At 42.3% G+C, this 22,200-nt stretch overlaps 1 long non-coding RNA gene across 1 annotated transcript in view; it reads left to right on the top strand.

The window, feature by feature from the left end:
• Positions 1-594: 594 nt before the first annotated feature.
• LOC121924754 overlaps positions 595-22,200 on the top strand; it is a 61,202-nt gene continuing 39,596 nt past the window's right edge. The window contains exon 1 of the long non-coding RNA XR_006102709.1: positions 595-652. This is a non-coding gene — a long non-coding RNA (uncharacterized LOC121924754). The remainder of the gene's footprint in view (positions 653-22,200) is intronic.

The raw sequence follows: 22,200 nt of genomic DNA, 5'->3' as shown, positions 1-22,200 counted from the left end.
CTATTCAGGTGTTGCCCTATCTCCACTGGAGACTCCTTGTGCTTTAGCTCCCTACAGCCTAACCCTGGCACAAAGAAATCATGCCAGTCCTATCTGTTGCAAACATCCCCAGCACAGCCTGCACTGGAGATTTATTCTGTGTTAAGGAAATGGGCCTATAAAAGAAGAGCTTGTGTTTGCAGCATCCAAAACTAAAAGGAAGGAAATAGACAGTTAAACCCATGCTGTCCTTTTTAATAGGCATTTTCACATGTGTATTCAATAAGACACGCTGTCTTAAAAAAGCATAATTAATAATAGCTTTGTGACACACTGATGAAATAGCGTGGGAATTCAGGAAACCCACCACTTCTACCTTTATGGTGCATTTATGACCTTTTCCCTGCTAGTTTGGTGGATGCCATCCAGCAGTTGAGTCACTGGCTGGTTACACATCCCTGATGTAAATGCTTTTGGCTGGGACAGCAACCTGATTTAGATGGACATTTATCTGTCATTGCTCTGGCTGTAAAGCAAGGGTGGTCAAAGTACAGCCCTAAATATATGGTTGGTCTGCAAGTCCCATCAGTCTTAGCCAGTGAGCTGCAATCTAATAACATTAGCCTTGTTTACCACTGATGGAAAAGCTACCTGACAGGCTGAAGTCGAACAGGTGAGCTGTTCCACCTGAGATACCCTTGACTACACATAGTAATTAAAAGTAAAAGAGTAAAATTAAATTTTAATTTAAATTAAATTTTAATTTTAATTTTAATTAAATTAAATTTAAATTTAAAAGGGAGCAAAATGGTAAAGGTGATATCTCTATCTGATTACAGATCCTTAACTCCAGTTTTGTACCTTTTCAAATCTACAGCCAATAAACGGTAGCAGTTGTGTTGAAAGACAGCAATCTGGCTTTTAATTTCAGAGTGAGTAAAACAATCCCAGGTATTCCTGAGACTGTCTGCCATGCACAACCTTAAATTAAGCTAGCTGTCACCATCCCTTCCCTTGTTACCAGAGATATTGCAGCTATACACTAATTTGGAAAACCTGTTCTGCAGCTACCTGCTTCCATCTCACTGACCGCTTAACACAACTAGCACAACCAAACAATAGCTTAGAGCTATTCCTAGTTCCTGGACATTTAAAACAAGGTCCACCCTTGACTGATCAAGTGTGTTGCACAGTTAGACACCCAACTGGTTGTTTTTCTGCACTACCACCAAGGATGTGAGTAATGTCAGAGTGTGATGGGGGAAGTGTGTGGTGAAGAGAGATGAGCAACAGCAGCGGTTCAGTGACATGGGCTGCATCGCACGCAGAACTGAGCAATTTACACTACTTAACGGCCATGGTCGTGCTGTGGAATTTTGCCTTTGTGTTTTGTGGATCTTTAGCCTTCTCTGTCAGAGAGATCTGGTGCCAAACCAACTAGGCCTGTTACAGACCGCCAAAATTAAAGCGTTCAGGTCTCTTTGGAGGTATTGTTAACTGCTGCCTGCATCCTAAATCGGAAGCTGCCAACGCCTGCACTCCCGTGTCTTCTGAATGGAGTGTGGCTTTGGCGCGACTCCTCGGACTCTTGGACTCCTGCATCATTTAAATGATGCCTCCAAAGATGAGTAGCTTATTTTGCCGTCTGTAACGGCCATAAAGTACACTGTGTATCTTAGCTAATCACACTCCCCTTCAGAGCAGGCAATGGCAAACTGTTTTAACATAAGCTGGAAAACAATTGAAGTGGATAACGCAGACAGACGATGGACAGATTGGATGGCTGTAATTTGTGATTGCTGCAACAGTGGTGTGTGTAGCTGATGGGGAAAAACCCTGCCCCCTTTAGTCAGTTAGCTGAGCCAAAGGGAATCTCCGGCTGTAGCTTGCCCTAGAACTGCTGAATTTCCTGTTCCTGCAAGTATTTTAGGTCTAGGCCCCATTCTTTTTTACCTCAACACCTCTCAGGACTTTTTTCAATGGAGGAATGTATCACATCCAAAAGAAGAAGAAACCGGGGTTCGTCTGAAAATGCAAGAAATTACGTTTATTCCCATGCACAGACGAACCCAGCATCCATCGAACGAATAGCGTTGAATGTGAAGAAATCTTCACATGATTACTTACCCTCGGCTTCTTCGTTTGCATTAGCCTGTTTGCACCATGCACAGGAGGACGTAATCCCAAGCCCATACTAATGCAAGCAAATGACTGCAAATTTGCAGGGAAAAGCATTTCTAAATTGATATTTTCCAATTAGCTTTTTTGGATGTCTCATGATTGTGTTTGTATTGCCTTCCATTGCATGGACGTGTTTGAACATCTTTTGTGAATTATGTGAACTATTTTGATGACCCTGGACTTAACTTTGGTTAGCATTCATTTTCCCCTTGATTTAAAGTCCCAAGTGGCCACAACCAAAAGGTGGGAAGCCTAGTTGCAGCAACCTCTATCCCTTACAATGTGCCTTAGTTCCAATCATTTTTCTTTATTCCGCCTTATCTTTCCAAGTGTGGACTCAAGGTGGCTCGAAACAAAAGCGTATAAAAAGATAAAAGTTACACAACCATTGAGATTCAATCTATTAAACTGTCTGTATAGAATAAAAAAATACAGCTGGCTTTTGTGGTTTTTTGGGCTTTGGCCATTTCTAGAAGAGTTTCTTCCTGACGTTCAACAGCATCTGTGGCTGGCTATCAAGATGCCCGCCACAGCGCTGGTTGACACATCAGGAAGACACTCTTTTCACTGGCTGCATCGCCTGAAAAACCCACAACAAATACCTGTGGATGTCGGCCATGCAAGCATTCGTACTCCAGCTTAAAATCTTGTTGTTTTGCTGCGAGATGCCCAATCCAGATTTTTGACTTCCGCATTTGTAATAATCCCATGTTGGCTAAAGGACCTATGCTGGTTTTTCAGTGCATCCTCTTCGCTTTTCCTCTGACGTTACGCATTAACAAATTGACATATGCTGGCTAAAAGAGCTTTAAGTGGACACTTGTTTGAAAATATCCTCAGCGTACCATTACGTCCGCACATTCTAAAGCCTGGGGGCTATATTTTTGAAGAGCCCACAAAGTGGTCTCACTTGAAGTTCTTCGGTAGGCTGAAACAGTGGCGGTACTGAAGGTAGTGAGTGTGCTTTTTAGTCTAAGGGAAAATGTTATTATGCAACCTTCCTGGAACTAAGGCAGACATGAAATGTGTGTTGACTGCCACAAAGCCTCTGCAGCTTCTGGGTAAGATGCCAAAGCAGCATCCCTAACCAGACGTGACTACAACCACCTCAGTTAAGCAAGCATCATGCTTGGATGATAGGAGTTGTCGTCAAACAATGGTGGACCTGAGGTTTGTGACAGATTCACCATTAAGGAACGAATCTCCTCACTTTGACAGACATGATTAAACAGAGGGTGGTGGGGAAAGCTGTCTGGTTCAGTCCCTTAAAATGCCTTTTGCGGAGTGCTGTCATGTAAACAAACAAACAAGCTTCATTTATACAACTTCATACTGCTAACAGGTCTAGCGGTTTACACTGTAAGTAATTTGCCCCAACATTTGGGTACTCATTTTAGCGACCTCAGACACGATGCAAGCTGGTCAAGCTAGTGGTCTTGAACTCGCAACTTTGTGGTTTTGAGTAGTGGGCAGCACAGGCATTTAACCACTGCGCCACCAGTGGTCTCTCCTTGTTGTTTGTCACAGCACCCTAATACATCTGAATTATATGCTCTAATCTGACGGTTCCTTTAGAAGTCCTGATATCAGACTTACTGAGATGTAAATAACAGAGGCATTCCTCTAGGGACAGCGGATAATGGATCGGCAACAAACAAAGCTTTCGCTGATATCCAGGGGTAGCCATGTTCACATTATAGCAAATCAGTAAACATCAAAAAATCCACCAACACATGATACTTTATTGGGACAACCAAAATGCAACAAATACCTGTTGCAAGCTTTCAAAGTTCCACTGGGCTTCTTCATCAGGCAAAGTGTTAAAAAACCTACAGGAGGGGGGGGTGAAGTGTATTCATAATCCTACTTTTCCCCCTCTTCTTCTGGCCATTGGCTATTGGTGGAGATTCTCAAAGTTCAGTATTTAACATCCATTTGCAAAACAAAAATATGTCTCCATCCTTCATGAACTGGGGGGAATGGGTGATCTCTTTGATCTCTAAGAGTAGCAAGATCAGCAGAAGACAGCAAACTGTGGTGTTTGTCAAACAGCGAAACAGGAAAGAGCAGAGTAAATGGCAGGTTTGAGTTTGGAGGCTTCTACAAAATGAAGTTGAACCCAAGTTCCCTGTTCTCATAGCATCATGTCAGTTTTTAAAAATGGAACAACCTAACGTTTCAGAGCAGCCTTCTCACAGGTCTTCACAATCGCCCAACTAAAGCTGCTGCCACCATCTCACTCTTTTCTTGACTCCCCCTTAACCCCACTTCCCTGCATATCCCCAGTAGCCTTTGGGTTTTAATTTTTAATTTTATTTTTTTTATTTTAACTTTTCACCCATTCTGAAGCTTGCTACTTTGAGTTAGTTTAAAAGAAAATAAAGCAATAGAAAAAAATAATTAAAGGGAATAACCTGCTTGGGGTAGTGGAGACAGAGGAAGAAGGAGACACTGACACCAACATGACTGCCAAAATTAGTGCTACTGGGGGTCATTGATGGGGTTTCCCCATTAATTAAAGGATGCCCTAACTGCATTTCCGGGACACAGCAGCTACAAGTTAGAGTTGGCGACGTGCAATATAGTCTTCTTGATTTCTTCCCTTTCCACTCTCAATCTGGCCAAAGTCAGTCCCCCCCCCCGCATCTATTGCAGTTTTTTAAAGCCAGTGTAGTATCCTTAGTGTCATAGAGTGGCCAGAGGAGAAGCAGCAAGACACTCCCTCTTCTCCTATTTGTGGCTTTGATATTTGCACGTATTGATTATCCCAGATTTTATATATGTTCTCTAGGAATAGCTAAATTCTCCAGTGTCAACTCTATGGTGAACTTTAATTCAAAGTTGCACTGAAAGTCTAGAGATTCTAGAGAGAATACTCTACTAGGCATTTGTAGCTCCTCAGTGCAGTTCTGTGGTCAGTGTCTGCTGGATGTTGGCCTGGCGTTCACTGGGGAGGATCTAGAGATTCTAGAGTTGTCATCTCAGGTAAAACATGATGTTTTTGTAATTGTGGTTTTTTCCATATTCACAGGGGTCTTGTGCCCCTAACCCTAGCGATATGAGGGAACAAGGTAATACCGTACTTGGGTCCCTTCCCACTACAGAGTTACAGTGCTATGATTTCTTTTTAACTGCCTATTGCAATCCTGGGGTTTGCATTTTACAGAGGGATATTTCAAATTATCAGCTAGAGAATTCTGCTGTATCTCCAGAACAAATAAAAGAAAGAAAGAAGTTAGAGATGGCCTATTTGCCAGTTTCAGTGGAGGAAAAAACAAGGTGTTTCACTGCCTGCTCATCAGTTACTCAGCATCAGCAATTACTCACAGAAACCAGTGGGTTACTGAACAGTTTTCTTGCTTATGAGTTCATAATAGGAGTATCATGCAATTGTAGCCAATACACCATTCAGAAGTGGACCTTTGATTTGGGCTGTCCATTACAGCCTGGAAATGTGTGCTGCTTTTTTCTTCTTCTTTTTTTAAGTCATCCATCATACGTTATTTCAAGAAATTTAGACAGAGTTAATAAAATGTGCATCATTACACATTTTTTAAGATGGGACAAACACCAACTATTAAGATGAATGGGCTTTTTTATAATTATTACTATCCAGTATCCAAATGTAAGTTTTAAAAAAAGTATTAATATTGAAATTCGGGTGGAGCGGAAAACAAGACCTTTCTGGATTTGGATCCAATTATGTAAGTTCTTATCTGGAAAGGGAAAAAATCAAGATTTAGCATTAGACCACTTTACTAAACAATATTATGGGGGCTGAGGGTTGATCCTTTCCAAATGTAGAAAAATATTATCAAGCAACCATGTTACATCTCCAGTTTATTCAGAGCAATAAAACCTTACCAGAAAATTTCAAAGACCCTTTGTTGTTGTAATAAAGCAGATTTACAACTAATTAAGAAGAATCCCTGTGATAATCAATCTTTATTCTTACAGGCAGTGACCAGCATTCCACATAAAAGGCTCTAAAATGGGATAGCACAATACAGCATGCCAGGTAATAAAATGAGTTATAATATTAAAATCATTTTTATAAGGTTGTCAAATAGCTAGAATTAATTCTTGGCATATGTGATGTGCTGCAGCACAACATTTAGCAACATTGAAAGAAGCAGCTACAATCTGGTCTGAAAGAAGTCAAGACATAAAATGCATCCAAACAACCAGGCAATTTCAATAAAAGAAGATTCAATAATATTACATATCTGTGTGTGTGTGTGTGTGTGTTTAGAAATCTTCAAAGTCACAAGGACACCTTATACCAATTCAGAATTCTGATCCTTCAAACTCATCTATGCCAGATTGTTCAGCAGCAGGAGATCTCTAGACATTGTTGGACTTCAATGTCCAGAAGCCCCAGAGAACGTGTTGAGGGACTATGAGGAGTGGAAATGCATCAAAATCTGAATAAATGTTTCCTAAACTTTAGTCTTCCAGGTGTTTTGGATTTTATTTTCAGAAGCTACAGGCAGCTTGGCCAACAGTCAGGAATTCTGGGAGTTGAAGTGCAAATCATCTGGAGAACCAAAGTTTGGGAACCACTGATCTGGAGCATCTCTGAGAAACACTGGTACATGGATTGGCAGTATTTTTCTAGGGCTCCAGAACAGGCCTGCTTGATGTTGCTGGGGTACATATTGTGCCAAGGACCTCCTCCTGCATCTTTGTAGCATTTGACCTGATCAGTGTGGCGCTGCACTTGTTCTTGTGCTAAATGTTGCTTTAGTTTCTAGAAAAGCACCTATTTCGTCTAGTGCTAAATTACTATCCCCATTAGTGAATGGCCCAACAAAATTGTGACTGTCAATGGTGGTTAGAGCCTTACCAGTGACCCACAGTTGCACCTATATAGTTTACTCTCAACTCCATTGAAAGGTGAAGATTTAGGGGAGAATGGGGAAATTGTTTACATTTTATTCACTTCTAGGGTAGCCAAGAGCCACTATGGTGTAGTGGTTTGAGTGTTGAACCAAAACCTTGGAGATTAGGGTTTGAATTACTGCTTATCCAGGGAAACTGGCTGGGTGACCTTGGGCAAGTCACACTCTCTCAGATTCAGAGGATGACCATGGCAAACACATCTTGCTACAAAAATTCTGTGATAGGTTTGCCTTAGAGTTGCCATAAATTGGAAACAACTTGAAGGCACCACAAAAACAACAAAGATTAGCCAAATTATCAGAGAAAGATTGTCAGCCTTGCACTTGTGTGGACTACAGAAGTCAGCAGATGACATGTTTCACCACGGCATAGACATGCACTCCAAATCCCATACTAAAGTCCACAGATCAACCTAGTGTTACTTGGACCACTACAAGGTCCCACTCTTATTCAATCCCACATCTTTACTAAATGTGTTTTAACAATTTCTAAGATGTTTAGAGTGTCAGTGTGGTGTAGTTGTTTCAGTGCTGGGCCAGGACTCTGGAAGACTAGAGTCTGAATTCTTGCTTGGCCATGGAAATTAAGTTGATGAAGTAACCCTCTCTCAACCTAAGAGGGCAATCGCAAACACCTTGTGAAAGCATCTTGCTAAGAAAATACTGTGATAGGATAGCCATAATATGGAATTTACTTGAAGTGGTATCATAACAAAAGATATTTAAGAGCAAATCTAAAAGCAACCTCCAAATCCAACATTATTTAAATGTTTATGCAGCTGCAGGTCTGCGCTTGAACAATTGTGTTGAAGCTTGGAAAATGTGAGGAAAACAAAGGAAGGTGGATATTAGAAACAACCAGATGTAGGCAGGGCTTGGCAGAGTCATATTGTTCCAAAATACCTTGTTGTAGGCTGGCTTCTCTGGGAATGCAGAAAAGTAACTCTGTATTGTTTGTAAATGATATAGCAATTACATATGGAGGCAGCTTGTTATTCCATCTAGTCTAGGATGGTCTATTTTAAAAGACAGCAGTTATCCAGGTCTTGGGACCAAAGTGCTGATGTTGATCTTTAAAGCCACAAGTCAGGGATTGGCAACACATGGTAAACAAGCTGCGCGCCAAAATGTTCTCCTGAAAACTGTCTTGCTGAACTTCACTGGTGAACCATGAAAAGCCATGGAAGCTAGCAGCAAATGCTTTTTTCAAATAGCTTTAATGTTTTGTTGCAAAAATGGGGAAGAGGGGTAGACACTAAAACAAGTATTTCCTGCTTGTTTTAACACTGGTTGGGAGATTCTGGGAACTATAGTCCAAAAAAGAAACTTTTCCATGCTTATCACAGAACAAACCAAAACTTTTCACTTTAGAGAAACAGATATGTAACATATCTCTGTATAAGGAGCAACTACTAGTTTGAGAAAGTTGTTCTTGCTCTGGGGTGCTTTCAGATCATTTCTGACTTATGACGACCCTAAGGCAAACCAATCATAGGGTTTTCTTGGCAAGTTTCTTCAGAGGAAGTTTGCCATTACCATCCTCTAAGGCAGAGACAGTGTGACTTGCCAAAGGTCACCCAGTGGGTTTCCATGGCTGAGCTGGAAATCAAACCCTGGTCTGCCAGTGTCCAAGTCCAATGCCAAAACCATTACATTATGTTGACCCATGCTTGAGGAAAGGCACTGTTTAAACTGGGGAAACAGCACAGGAAAGACAGCTGACTGGAGACACAATCACAGATCTCTGTAGCTTTTCCTAACCTCACCAGATCTGGGATCCATTAATTCAGCCTCTCCAATTCTTGGGTTCAATATATTCGACTCCCACCATGACTCACCATTAGCCATGCTGACTAAGGATGATGGGAATTATAGTCCAACAGCAACTGGAAGTCTCATAGTTGGAAAAAGTTGTTGTTGATGATTGAAATGCAGGCCTTATGCCTTCAAGGCATGTACTCCACTGCCTCCTCTTCCATGGATTACACAAACGAACAAACAACAGCACAAAACAACCAGAAGACAAAGGTCTGTGTAATGACTCCAGGTCTTGGTGTGTGTTGTTCTGCTGTCATGGCCAGGATTGTGCCCTGACTGGTATCACAAACACCCTTCCTGGGAGAGTTGCAAGGGAAGGGCTCACGTGAATGGATGCATTCATTCCTCACCTGTTGAGACGTTCCAAGTGACTAATTTCCTCATAATGGTTTGTTTGCCCTCTCCTTAGGAGTGGCTCCCATCCCTCTTGACTCAAAATAGGCTGAGCTGATGGTGTGGTGCCTGGCCTGATTTACTTTTCATGTAATGCAAACACACCCCCACGGCTGGTTCTGTTCCCCCTCCACACACACACACACTTGGGTGTTTTTTTTCTTTTTCTTTTAAGATGCCAATGTTCTCAATGTTCTTCATTTAGTTAAAGATTTCAGGATAATGGCTGGAAGATTGGGAGTTGTTGTAAAAAATTTTTAAAAAACCTAACCCAGGAATTTAAGGCAACACTTGTAGGGAATTGTTCTAAGGAAGCCAGTCATTTTTAAATGTGCATATTTTGCAATTACAGTATTTGTGTTCTGCTTTTGGGCCTATAGCCAAGATCAGCTTAGATTGTGTAAAACGAGATAGCCGGTGGGTTCTGTGCCAAGAGGGCAGAAAATTTGCACTGAGATTTAGTCCAGACTTTAAAGGAGCTAATCAAGGTGCTGAAACTGTTTAGAGTTCTGCATCTCAAACAGTCCTTTTAAAGCACAAGTCAGAACTCACAACCATGGAAACCACTACGGTGATGTCTGCACAGAGAAAAAGAAATGTTCCCACACTGATCTGTGTAGATGACACACAGGGCTAAGATTGATGGGACATGGGCCCAATCTTTGCTCCAGGGCAAATTCTCTGAAGTAAAAAAGAGTCCCCTTTTACTCCAGAAACTGCACACTATGATGCAGGGAGAAGGGAGGAGCATCAGTAGGCGTGTGAACAACTGCTGATCTCTTCCCACCCGGAGCATCTAATTTGCAGGCATGCAAACTGACCACACAAGCATGCATTAGCACAACAATTTCATCAGTATAGAATACTGATGCAAATTCATCACACAAGTATACATTCGCACCTGTATGGACATTGCTGCCAGTGTTGGCCCATTGTGGGTGCTGAATGTGCAGACTGCGTGTCCTTCCTGGAGATCCGGAAACCCAATGGTAAGCTGGGTTTTCCTGTCAGTGTGGACACGGCCCAAGAGACCAAAAACAAAAAACTTCACTTTGGAGTTCAGAGTTCCAGCTAGCCAGTCAGCTATTTCTTCTTCTAAGACACTCAGTTCTATCACTCCAAGTTTTCTATACTTCTTTCATAAACAATAGTCAGAGACATGAGGCTAGGATTCTTTGTACCTTTTACTCCACTTTACATTTGCTTACCCTGGATTCTGGCTGGCATTTTAAAATAACTATCCCCCCAATTTGGAGAGATTTTTTTCTTCAGTTCTTCACTTTATTTTCATTTTTAAAAATCTTAGCCACCCTAAATAATTTGATGTTATCAGCAAACATGGTCACTTCATTGTTCACCCCTAATTTACAAGGGGGAATACTGATGTTAGTAAAGATTCTTGGAGCACCCCCGCTGTTTACATCCATCTATTGTGATAAATGCCAATTCCCCCCTGCTCTGTTTCCAGGCTTTAACCAGTTACTGACCCATGACATGACCTTACCTGTTAACCCATGACTGCTGTGTTTGCTCAGGAATCCTAATGAGAGAAATTTCCAAAAGCATTTTTAAGGTAATATGGTTATTAGGCCAATTTAGATTTCACAAAATAGTGTGCTTTCAGAATGACCTAGTAAAAGTCTTGCCCTCATACGGATTTTTTGATGTAGATCACTGTTCTTTATTAATGATTGCTGGATTTCTGATGGGGGCTCACATCTTTGTGGGAATTAGATACAGTTCCGTAATTTCTGTATCCAGTAATGTGCTGCTTTTACTTTACATTACTATGTAGGGAAGCCCACAAAGTGATTGCTCTTCATTGGGATCCCGCATTGGTCCCTTTGTGCATCAAGACACTGGCTAAGAAGTGCTGATGCACATCAGGATACTCTTGCCGGTGACCTGTTCCCTATCTTTGTAATTTGCTAGCAGGGTTTCTTAGAATTCAGAGATATAGTTGTGTTAATCTGGATGGAATACGTATCAGTATGCAAAGGGATTTTGTAACACCTTTGAGACTAACTGTTGTAGCATAAGCTTTTGTAGACTTGATCTACTTCCTCAGGTGCATGGAGCATGGTTTCCTGGTGCCTCTACTATGTAGCTAAGTGTGCATAAAAATACCTAACATACACCACAACAGAGGATTCTGGCCAATATTATTGTTATTATTGTTATTTGGCAAAAGCATTTTGAAAGTCCAACTACCACAGAGTAGGGAAACTGCTTCCCCAGATGTTGAAGGACTATGACAACTTCTGTCATCCCTGACTGCTGACCCTGCTGGCTGGGGCTAATGGGAGTTTGAGTCCCACACCACCTGAAAGGTCACAGTTTCCCCACTTTGGGTCTAGCCATTCATCAGAAACAAATGCAGAAAATAATATTAACCAATCAGTTTTAAAAGGATATAAAAGCCATTGAACTGAGCCTGGCAGAATTGCCTCCAGATAGTAGAGCAGTCTTAATGTCCCATTGTGAATACATGACAAATGTCACACAGGACAACCCTTCTATAGCTGAGTGCGTTTCCCACCTAGTTTTAAATTCTTACTACACTTTTTTTGCTTGAGTTGCTTCACAAGTGCCTGCCACTTACGAGCAAATTCACAGACTTCTGTGTGAGTCATCTCAGAGCTGACTAAGAAGTATTTAGAAAATCTTGACTCCTCATCATTCTTTTTAAACAATTGCTTCAGAAGCTCTTAGCTTAATGTCTAGTAAAAAAAACATACTGGTAACCAAATCCCAGGCAGTTCACAAAGACAGATGCCAGACCTTTTCTGTCAGGACGGAGACCCATTTCACACAGAGACATGCCTGCCTACTGCATACAGTGTTGAACCCTACTCTTATCTGTGTTGTTGTTATGTAGCTTCATGTTGGCTGCAACTTATGACAACCCTATCATAGGGTTTTCTCAACATGCTTCATTCAGAGTAGATTTGCCATTGCCTTCCTCTAAGGCTTTGAGGACTTACCCCAGGGCACCAAGCACACTGCCGCGAGCACAAGCCCCATTCTATTGAATGGGGCTTGTGCTTACGCGGAATTTGCCTTACGCGGGGTGGGTGGGTCCAGAACGGATCCCCCGTGTAAGAAGAGGCTCCATTGTATTTACTGGTGTTCTCCCATCCAAGTATTAACCAGTGTTGACCCTGCTTAACTGCCAAGATCAGATAGGATCTGGGATACATGAATTTAATTACTTGGAAAGTCACAGATACTTTGCATGCAGGCAAAATGCCGATTTCTGGCACACGTCACAATGTAAGTCTGGGGTTAGCCAACTAGGTCTTACAGGGCCCCACCAGATGGCTAATAAGCCCATCAAATATCAGGATATTCTGTTCCTATGCTGCATACCTCACAGTGGTTATTCCCACTCCCACATCCAGTCATCCTATAAGTATTTGGGAAGGGGTGTCCGGCTGAAGAGGTGGTGAATGGTGGTCTAGGTGAGATTTCCTTCCCTCCCCATCCTCCCCCATGCAATACATCAGCAGTGGGACACCCAAAGGTGCAAGAGGGACAAAGGCAATGGAACCAGACATGGAAAGATGTGTGTATGTTGTGTGCCTTCAAATCATTTCCGACTTATGATGACGTATCATGGGGTTTTCTTGGCAAGATTTGTTCAGAGGAGCATTGCCATTGCTTTCCCCTGAAGCTGGGAACATATGACTTGCTCAAGGTCACCCAGAAAGTTTCATGGCCAAGCTGAGAATTGAACCCTAGTCTCTAAAGTCATAGTCCAACATTCAAACCACTATGCCATGCTGGCTACCTACCAGTATTTGGATCTCCTGGGATTTTGTTAAAAACACTCTCTGCCCTATTGATCCTGGAACTTCATGGGAATACACACACACACACACACACACACACACACACAGACACACTGGGACAGGAACTATGTAAGTTTGGATGTTCAAAACCTCCTCCCCAACCTTTACAGGTACAGCTCCAGAGGCTTTTTGCCTGTAAGCCTCAGGAGAAGGCAATGGCAAACTGCCACTGAACAAATCTTACCAAGAAAACCCAATGATAGATTTGTGGTAGGATCACCATAAGTCGGAGACGACCTGAAGGTACGCAAGAATAGCAATTCACACATTACAGTTTATCAGTGGCAGAACACATGGAAAAGGGATCTCCAGGGCAAGAATGGAGAAGCAGCAGCCCCAGTCTGCCTCTAGCCATTATACAGCTGAAAAATATATATTTTCACACATACAGAGGAGTGAATCTGGCCTACCAGGGAAAGTGGGAAAGGGAGAATGCAACTGCCCAGCTTGGTCCAAAACATGGACAGATTTTCTGCTGGCCACACTGGCTGGGAAACGGTAGTCCAAAAAAGGTATTTTTTCCTAGGTAACAAGAAAAACTTCTATCAGAGGCCCACAAGAGCTACTGCCAGTGATATGATAGACTGGCAATAATCCAGCCCTTGTGCAAAGGAATTTCCTTGGTGCCACGTAACACAAATAATGCTGACTGAGTTATTGGCCTAACTTTTTTTTTAAAAACTAGAAAATTTTCAGTTGTGTAATCATACATGGATAGGATTTTATTTTATTTTATTTTAGTCTGATGTAGGGACAGATGCTTGAGGAAAGGGATATTTTTGCATTCTGGTATAAACTGATTTGATCTGCTCTTCCCAGCCAGATGGACAGATTGTAAACTAGTTCTCCCTTTAGCATTATACTTCCTGAATGTTGATGCAATCCTCTGCTCTAAATCTTTATAAAACTACATTTAAGTTTTGAGAGGAAATGTATTTGATAATATGTGTTTTGTGGGAAAATACAGTTTGTAAATATACATTTACATTGGATGGATCACTACTTTAACTGTCATGGTTCAATCTTATTAAATTCTGGGGTTTGTACTTTTGTGAGATATTTAGCCTTCTCAGTCAGAGAGCTCTGGTGCCAAAACAAACTACAAATCCCAGGATTCCATACGAAGGAGCCATGACTGTTAAAGTGATGTCAAACCGCTTTATTTTTGCAGTGTGGCAGCAAACTACAGTGGCAGACCTTGGGAAAATCACATGCTCTCGGCCTCAAGGGAAGGCAATAGCAAACTTCTTCTGAACAGATCTGGTAGAGATAACCCCATGACAGCTTTACCTTAAGGTTGCCATAAGTCGGAAATGACTTGAAGGTATACAACACACACAAACACATACCCACACACAAGATCTTTAGCCTTCTCTGCCAAAGAGGGTGGGGGCCTCACAAAACTACAAATTCCAGGATTCTGTAAGTTGGAGCCATGGCAGTTAAAGTGGTGTCAAACTGCATTATTTTTACAGCGTAGATGCACTGAGTCCCAGAGACCTTTTCCATCTGAGCCACAATACAGAAAGAGACAATATACAGGAAATGTGGAAGGTGATTGCTTCTGAAGTTTTGGGAGTCCAATTTATAGAGAAAGAGGTCATGATTATATTTCATTACCCCCATCTATGTGACTAGAGCAAGGCAGCCCAGATGAATCCTTGCCCTTCTGCCCTCACTGGCAGCACTGCCTGGTTTATCATCTTGGCATTGCTGAGATGCTAACCCTGCCTAATTATTCCCAAAGACAGTTGCGGGGGAAGGACTCTTCCAAGGGGGATCCCATTTCCTTAGCAGCCTCAGCATCCTGGAGAGAAAGAAACATGATCCATAGGCAGCTGGGCCTCCAGTTGGATGGTGAATCCCTTATTAGGGATGACACCCCCTCCCATCAGGTCACCTACTGCACTTATTTTAGGAAGCAGGGTGAGTCAGGCTTTTCATTTCTGAAAAGCAGATACTGTCAGAGCCCATGCTTACATGACATGCCTTTCTGATGCAATTCATGCAGAGAAAGAGGCAGCCTGTCTTGCATGGAATTACAGTGTCCTTGCACCACGCATGTCACATGATGTTGACGGTTGGTGAGTCGGCCTTTCCTGGATTGCATTATTGCTTGCTAGCAGTCCATCCTGTTTAGTTGGAGTTCCAACTAAGCTGATTATTGCCTTAAAATATCCTTCTTTGCAATCCTATGCTATCTCCTCCAACAGTTACTGGTTTGCTGCTGTGGTTTCGGACCTCCTTCCCACACCACGCTCAGGTCACCATAAGCGTTTGGATGCAGTGCATGTGTGGCATAATCATGGCAGCCCTTGTGTAGATGTGAGGCCGCCATGATGACGCCGCTGCCCCGTACTAGGGTTGCAGGGCATGCAGATGCTCCGCTCCTGAGCAACCCTAGTACATGATCAGGCCAGTGCATAGCGCCAGTTTGGATTGGGCCTATGATGCACTCAGCAATGTAAAGGTGAAAGGAAAACAGAATATCAAGGACAGTAGAGGTGCCCGCCTTTTCATATTGGGACTGGGGCAGGCTCCAATCTGGGCAGGCCTCCTGGGTATAGTATCAGACTGTACTTTGGAGAATTCCTGACAGAAGGGCTTAGTCTGTCCTATGGAGTCCCAGTTCTGACCCCAGGAAATATTAAGATTAAAATCTATTATCCTAGGGACCATAGAGTTGCAGCCTTGGCTTGAAAGTAATGCCATTTTTGATCTAGTAATATATTGTGCAGCTGTTTCTAAAGGAAACTCTTTTGTTCATGGACACAATAGAGATAAGGCAAGAAGAGAGCAAAGTTGAGCAGTGACCATGTTGGCTGGGGAATTCTGGAAGTTGTCATTCAGAAGAGTAACTTTTCTTAGCTCAGGTTTAGATACACTTTTTGATCAGCTCAGAATAACACTCCTACAAGGACAGCATAAGACTGCCTTTATGCACAGGTATGACTGTTAGTCTCTAATTATTTGCCATCATGTAATAAATCAGCCATATCAGGCCTTCTGAATAAACATCAATGACTGTTGCAGGACATTTTCCATCATCACCATGAGGAAAGTAAGACTGGTGTGACTTTCTTGTCTGTGAAAGTTTAGCAAAAATGTTCAGCACACATTTGTATGTGTGGTTCTGTTTTGGAAAATAAACAAAGCTAATGCTGCAGTTAGTTACTAATCCTGTCTGAAATGCTTCATCACTGACCTTGTCTGCATGGGCCAAAAGGCCTGTCCCCCACCCCAGCCACCATTCTGGCATATTCCGATTTGGACAATGCACACCTCAAAGCCCAATTCTGGTGCAAATGGTCCGGATTACATTCTGCATGTTCTGCACCAGAACCAGGGTTTAACAGCTTTAAAACATTTTTTTTAAAGTTATCTGTTAATCCAAACCTTCCAGGAAGAGAGCACTCTATTCTCACACCACAGATGCTGTCTGTTTGTGTGCCTTACTAAGCCATGCAGTGCATCCACTGCAGATCACTTATTCTAAAGTCAGAACAAGGTGCCCAACCATGTGATCATCCTTGGTTGCCTCATTCATACCTCAGAAACGAATGACCCATGGTGGCAGCAGACATGCTGAGCAGCTCAGTGGGATGCCTATGCAGACCACCACCACAGCACAGGAGCAGAGGGACAGGTAACGGGAGATCAGGGCAGCTGTGGGGCCACTGGGGCCAGGATACTCCATCTGCTCCTGGAGCATCCTGGCCAGTGCAGACTGTGGCTACAGACTAAGGAGTTTATTGCTCAGCATTTTAAACTGGCTCCAGTCTCCCAAGCTCGGCCTGGGACATGGGATGGAGGCAGGGATTATTGCACACTAAATCACTGCCAAACCACCGGCCACCATCAGCCTGGGTCCAAGCCGGGTCTGAGCCGCACTCCGCCAGAACCTTTTAGAAGCTGGAAAGCTTTCCAACTTTTAAAAAGTGCTGGCTGAGTGTGGCTTGGACCCAGACTGATGGCAGCAGATGATTCAGCGGTGATTTAATGTGTGATAATGCCCGCCTCCATCCCGCATCCTGTCTCCAATCCAGGAGGCTGGAGCCGGTTTAAAATGCTGAGTGATAAGCTCCATAGTTACAAATACGTATCTACATATCATCTCTTAACTTGACTCCGAAACCTAACTTAACAACTAACAGACTCAGTAAGCAACAGAGTTCTGTTTTGCTGGCAATCTGTGTGAAGCAGTATCAGCCACGTCAAGTGATGGGGGTCTGTTCTGCTGGTGACTGGAGTGCAACAGGACTTGGTTTCCAGCCCCTTCCTTCCAGCAATCTCTGGTGAGACACAGAGTTGTGATAGCAGCTCTACTTGTGATTATTGTATTGCAGCATGCTGGAGGAAGGGGGCTGGAAACCAAATCCTGTTGTGCTCCAGTTGCCAGCAGAACAGACCCCCATCACTTGGTGTGGCTGATATCTGTTAAGATAGTCTAGGGTCGCATTAACATGAACATCGAACAGTTATGAATGTGTAAGTCTAGCTTTCACATTTGTAACTGGTCAGCAGGATGCCAGCCACCATCTTTTGTTTGGTAGAAACATCAAGTGTCTCTTGCACTTTTGGACATGTGGACCAGTGTTGGAATCCTGGCTCTGCCATGAAAACCCATTAGGTGACCTTGGGCAAGTCACACTCTCTCAGTCTCAGAGGATGACAATGGCAAACTTCCTCTGAACAAACCTTGCCAAGAAAAACCCACGATAAGCAAATTCCTTAGAGTCGCCATAAGTCAGAAATGACTTGAAGACACACAACAACAACAACAACATCCTGCCCTCTATCACATTTCAGGGCAGTATACAATAAAACCAATCTGGGAAATGCAAAACCAATCTCAGAAATACAATAAAACCAGTCTGGGAAATGCAATCTGGGAAATGCAGCATACAATAAAACCAATCTGGGAAATATATAATAAAAATGATTCTAAAAGGGTAAAGTATATTAAAATATACATATATATATATTTGCAGATACAACACTTGCAAATACATACTTCACTGGTATTTGGATATTATGCAAATCATCATATGAGAATCTAGGGAACTAGAACATGACAGTCTTACTCAGAGCAGCAGCTTGCATTCTGTCAGGGTGTAGGAAAGGCACGGGTAATTGCTGAGCAGCTCCCTCATGTCACAGAGAGGGGGAAGGAGAATGGTTCTTGAGTGGTTTCATGGTGTTTATGGCTGTGATCCGACACATACAGAGATGGGACTAAGCCCTAGTGAATTCAGGGTTAGTTTTACCATCAGACACAGAGCTTTGAAGAGTTACCTTTTTTGCATTGTAACTCGCAGAATATGTTAGCCAGCATGGCAGATTCTAATAGTTTTTGTCCAGAAAGGCAACTCTATCAAGCTGTGATCAAACTGTATAAGAGAAGAAAATACTTAGCTGCTATGGATTAGTGTATGAGCCTAATTTGGCTCATTGGGGTTCTAAATCTGGTCCATGGAGATGTCTTGCCGGCTTCTCTCTCTTCAAAGCCTCGTGCCCTTCGAACAAAATTGGAGGTCTCAGTAGTCCAGGTTAGCTTCTCTCTCACCTTCCTTCAGTTGGGAAGGCAAGCTGGGAGGGAGGGAGGGAAGTGACTAGCTGAGTGTCACAGAGTTCTGTGCTGGGCCCAGTGCATTTCACCATCTTTATCGGTCACTTGGATGATGGAATAGAGGGTGTGCTCATCAAATCTGTAGATTACATCAAATTAGGAGGGTTAGTTAATACCCCAAAGGTCAGGTCAGGACAAGAATAATAAATGAATTTCAATAAGGAGAAATGCAAGGTACTAAACATAGGTATTAATGGCTCAGATATACGATGAGTGACACCTGGCTTGACAACAATACATGTGAAAGGGATCTGGAAGTCTTAGTAGACCACAAGATGAACATACTAAGTCAGCAGTGTGATACAACAGCTAAAAGGCCAGTATGATCCTAGGCTGCAATAATAGGAGTATAGTGTCTAGACTGAGGGAAGTAATAGTACCATTCTATTCTGTTTTGGTCAGAAACAGAAGACTGTTTCCTCACCTGGAATACAGTGTCCAGTCAATATTGAGGCACCACAATTCACATTTCACAAGTGACAAGCTGGAGCATGTCCAGAGGAGGGCAACCAAAATGGTGAATGATTTGGAAACCATGTCCTATGAGGAGCAGCTGTGAGAATTGGGTATGCTTAGCCTGGGGAAGAGAAGATTGGGATGACATGATAGCCATGTATAAATATTTGAAAGGATGTCATATTAAGGATGAAGCAAGCTTGTTTTCTATTGCTCCAGAGACTAGTACATAGAGCAATTGATTCAAAGTCGAAGGCTTTCATGGCCGGCATCCATAGTTTTTTGTGGGTTTTGTGAGCTATGTGTCCATGTTCTAGAAGAGTTTGTTTCTGATGTTTCACCAGCATCTGTGGCTGGCATTTTCAGAGAATGCTGGCATGGAAGTGAGTGGGGTATATCCCACTCACGTCCATGCCAGCATTCTCTGAAGATCAGCTTCAGATTAGCTGATAATGTCTACTCTACTCCTACTTGGGAGCAGTTTGTCACCTCTTGAAAAATTGACCCACGATGTATTGAGTCAATTACATCAACAGATCCTTGATGTTGTGCCAGTATATCTCCCACTCTCTTCAAATTCTCTTCCATATCTAGAACATAAGACTGCACCTTATTTGCATGATTTTTAAAAAGATTCAAACACTGTGTTGAATAAATTTGCAAGTGATTAAAATTAACAAGACCGAGCTCACCCAATGCACTGTGGATAGAGATAGGCAAATTAGAGGACACACTCAGCACTTGAGTTTGTTGTTGTTAACTGCCCTGGAGTCAGCCCCAATCATGGTGACCCTGTGGAAGAGACATCTCCAAAAACCCTTATCCTCTACCTCTCTGCTCAGGTCCTGTAGATTCAGGCCCGTGACCTCCCTGATTGAATCTATCCATCTGGCATGTGGTTCTCCTCTCTTTCTTCTTCCCTCTACCTTTCCTAGTATTATTGTCTTTTCTACATTTCTCATGATGTGGCCAAATTATGACAGCCTCAGTTTTGTCATCTTGTCTTTTAGAGAGAGTGCTGGTTTAATCTGTTCAAGCAGCCATTTGTTTGTCTTTTTGGCTGTCCATGGTATCTTTAGCAATCTTCTCCAGCACCACATCTCAAATGAATTGATTTTCCTTCTGTTGGTTTTCCTCTGTCCAGCTCTCACATCTGTACATGGTGATGACGAATATAACGGCTTGGACCGTTCTAACTTTAGTGTTCAATAGTATGTCTTCACATTTGTCTAGTTCTTCCATTGCTGCTCTTCCCATTCCTGGTCTTATTATCTCTTGACTGCAGTCTCTCTTTGGATCAATATTTGACCCAAAGTATGGGAAATCTTTAACTATTTTAATTTTCTTATTATCTAGTACTTCCATCAAAATCACAGCAAAGAAGACAAGAGAAAGAAAGTGGGCTTGCTTCATGGAAAGGAGGGGGGAACCAAAATTTATTTCACATTACACAGTTACAACAGTATGATTCCACATTAATTGCTATGGCTGCATCCTATGGATTCTTGCAATTTGTCACTTGGGGGGGAGGGGGCACTACAGCTCTCTGGCTGAAAATTCTAAATATCTCTTCTAAACTGCAAATCCCAGGATTCCATAGGATGTTGCTGAGGCAGTTAAAGTGGAATCATAGAACTATAATTGCGTAGTATGAAAGGGCTCCAGGAAAATTCACTTTTCATGAGGTATCTTTGCACATACCAAATCATGCATAGTTGTAGCCACCTTGAATCCCATTTGGGGGGAAAGGCAAGAAGTAAATCCAATAAATAAATAAACAAATAAATGATATTCCCATGCTAGCTGGAGATATTGCAAATTGGAAGTCCACACAAATGAACTTTCTCATCCTCTGTCTTACAATCCACTTGTGAAGTGTGGGGAGGGGTGTGTGTTTCTCTTGTGTATTCCTCAGTGTCACAATTTTCACTACTGTTTTAAACGACAGACTGATGCTCCAGCAAGGTAAGCCTTTAAGACAAACTTTGTATTCATGGGTTGGTGTAACAAATGGGATTCAGGATCTTACCGCACACTCTTTCAACGCCCTTTTTGTTTTTGCTGGCCTTCTTAAAGACTTTTTCATTTGGAAAAAAAAGTGAGAGGTGGGAAATGTGTTGCTTCTCAGAAAGATTTCATATGTTGCTGTGGACTAGTCTTTCAGAGGTCTCTAGAGAGGCTCAAAAAAGAAATAAATGCACAGAGAAATATGAACCTCCCCCTTGCTCTGTTCAACCACATCTGATGACTGTTAACTATTTCAACGTAAAGAACATACTTAACTATTTCTTAGCTGGCCAGCAGAGCAGAAACAACACCAGCTTCCTGCTCTCTCTCAAGTTTGTCTGACATGTTGTCCACATTCTTGATTTGTAGGGAAAGCATCTGTTGTGTGTCTTTTTGTGCTATATATACATATACAGTGCGTGTGCATGTATGTATCTGTGTGTGTATTACTTACACACACACACACACACTTGCTGTTATTGAGTGACTCCAAGACATTTTTGATTTATGGTAACTCTAAAGGGAACCTATCATAGGGTTTTCTTGATAGGTTTCTTCATAGAGGGTTTGCCATTGCTATCCTCTGAGGCTGAGAGAGTGTGACTTGCCCAAGGTCATCCATTAGGTTTTTGTGCTCATGCAGGGAATGAAACCCTGGTTGGAGATCACAGTCCAATGCTAAAACCAATACACCATGGTGCTTCTACATATTCCTGAAACAAGGTATCATGGTATGGTTTTTTTAAAAAACAACAACAACAATCAAGCAAAGAGATAAAAAAACATAAACTTTGAACATTAGTAGATTTGAAGTCAAGGTTACTACTTCACATCTAAGAGAAATTGGGACATTTTAAAAGCCTCTGAAAAAAGTGGGATGACACCTCTCTTAATCCTAACTACCTTTGTCAAATCAGGACAGCTGGAGAGTATGTGTCAAGAATAGGTGAAATGTCGCCAGTAGGTCACATATGGCTCTCAACTC

Source organism: Sceloporus undulatus, chromosome 3 (genome assembly GCF_019175285.1).
Source record: "Sceloporus undulatus isolate JIND9_A2432 ecotype Alabama chromosome 3, SceUnd_v1.1, whole genome shotgun sequence".
NCBI lineage: Eukaryota > Metazoa > Chordata > Lepidosauria > Squamata > Phrynosomatidae > Sceloporus > Sceloporus undulatus.
The sequence above is the reverse complement of the archived record's forward strand: the minus strand, read 5'-3'. Positions and strand labels throughout refer to the sequence as shown.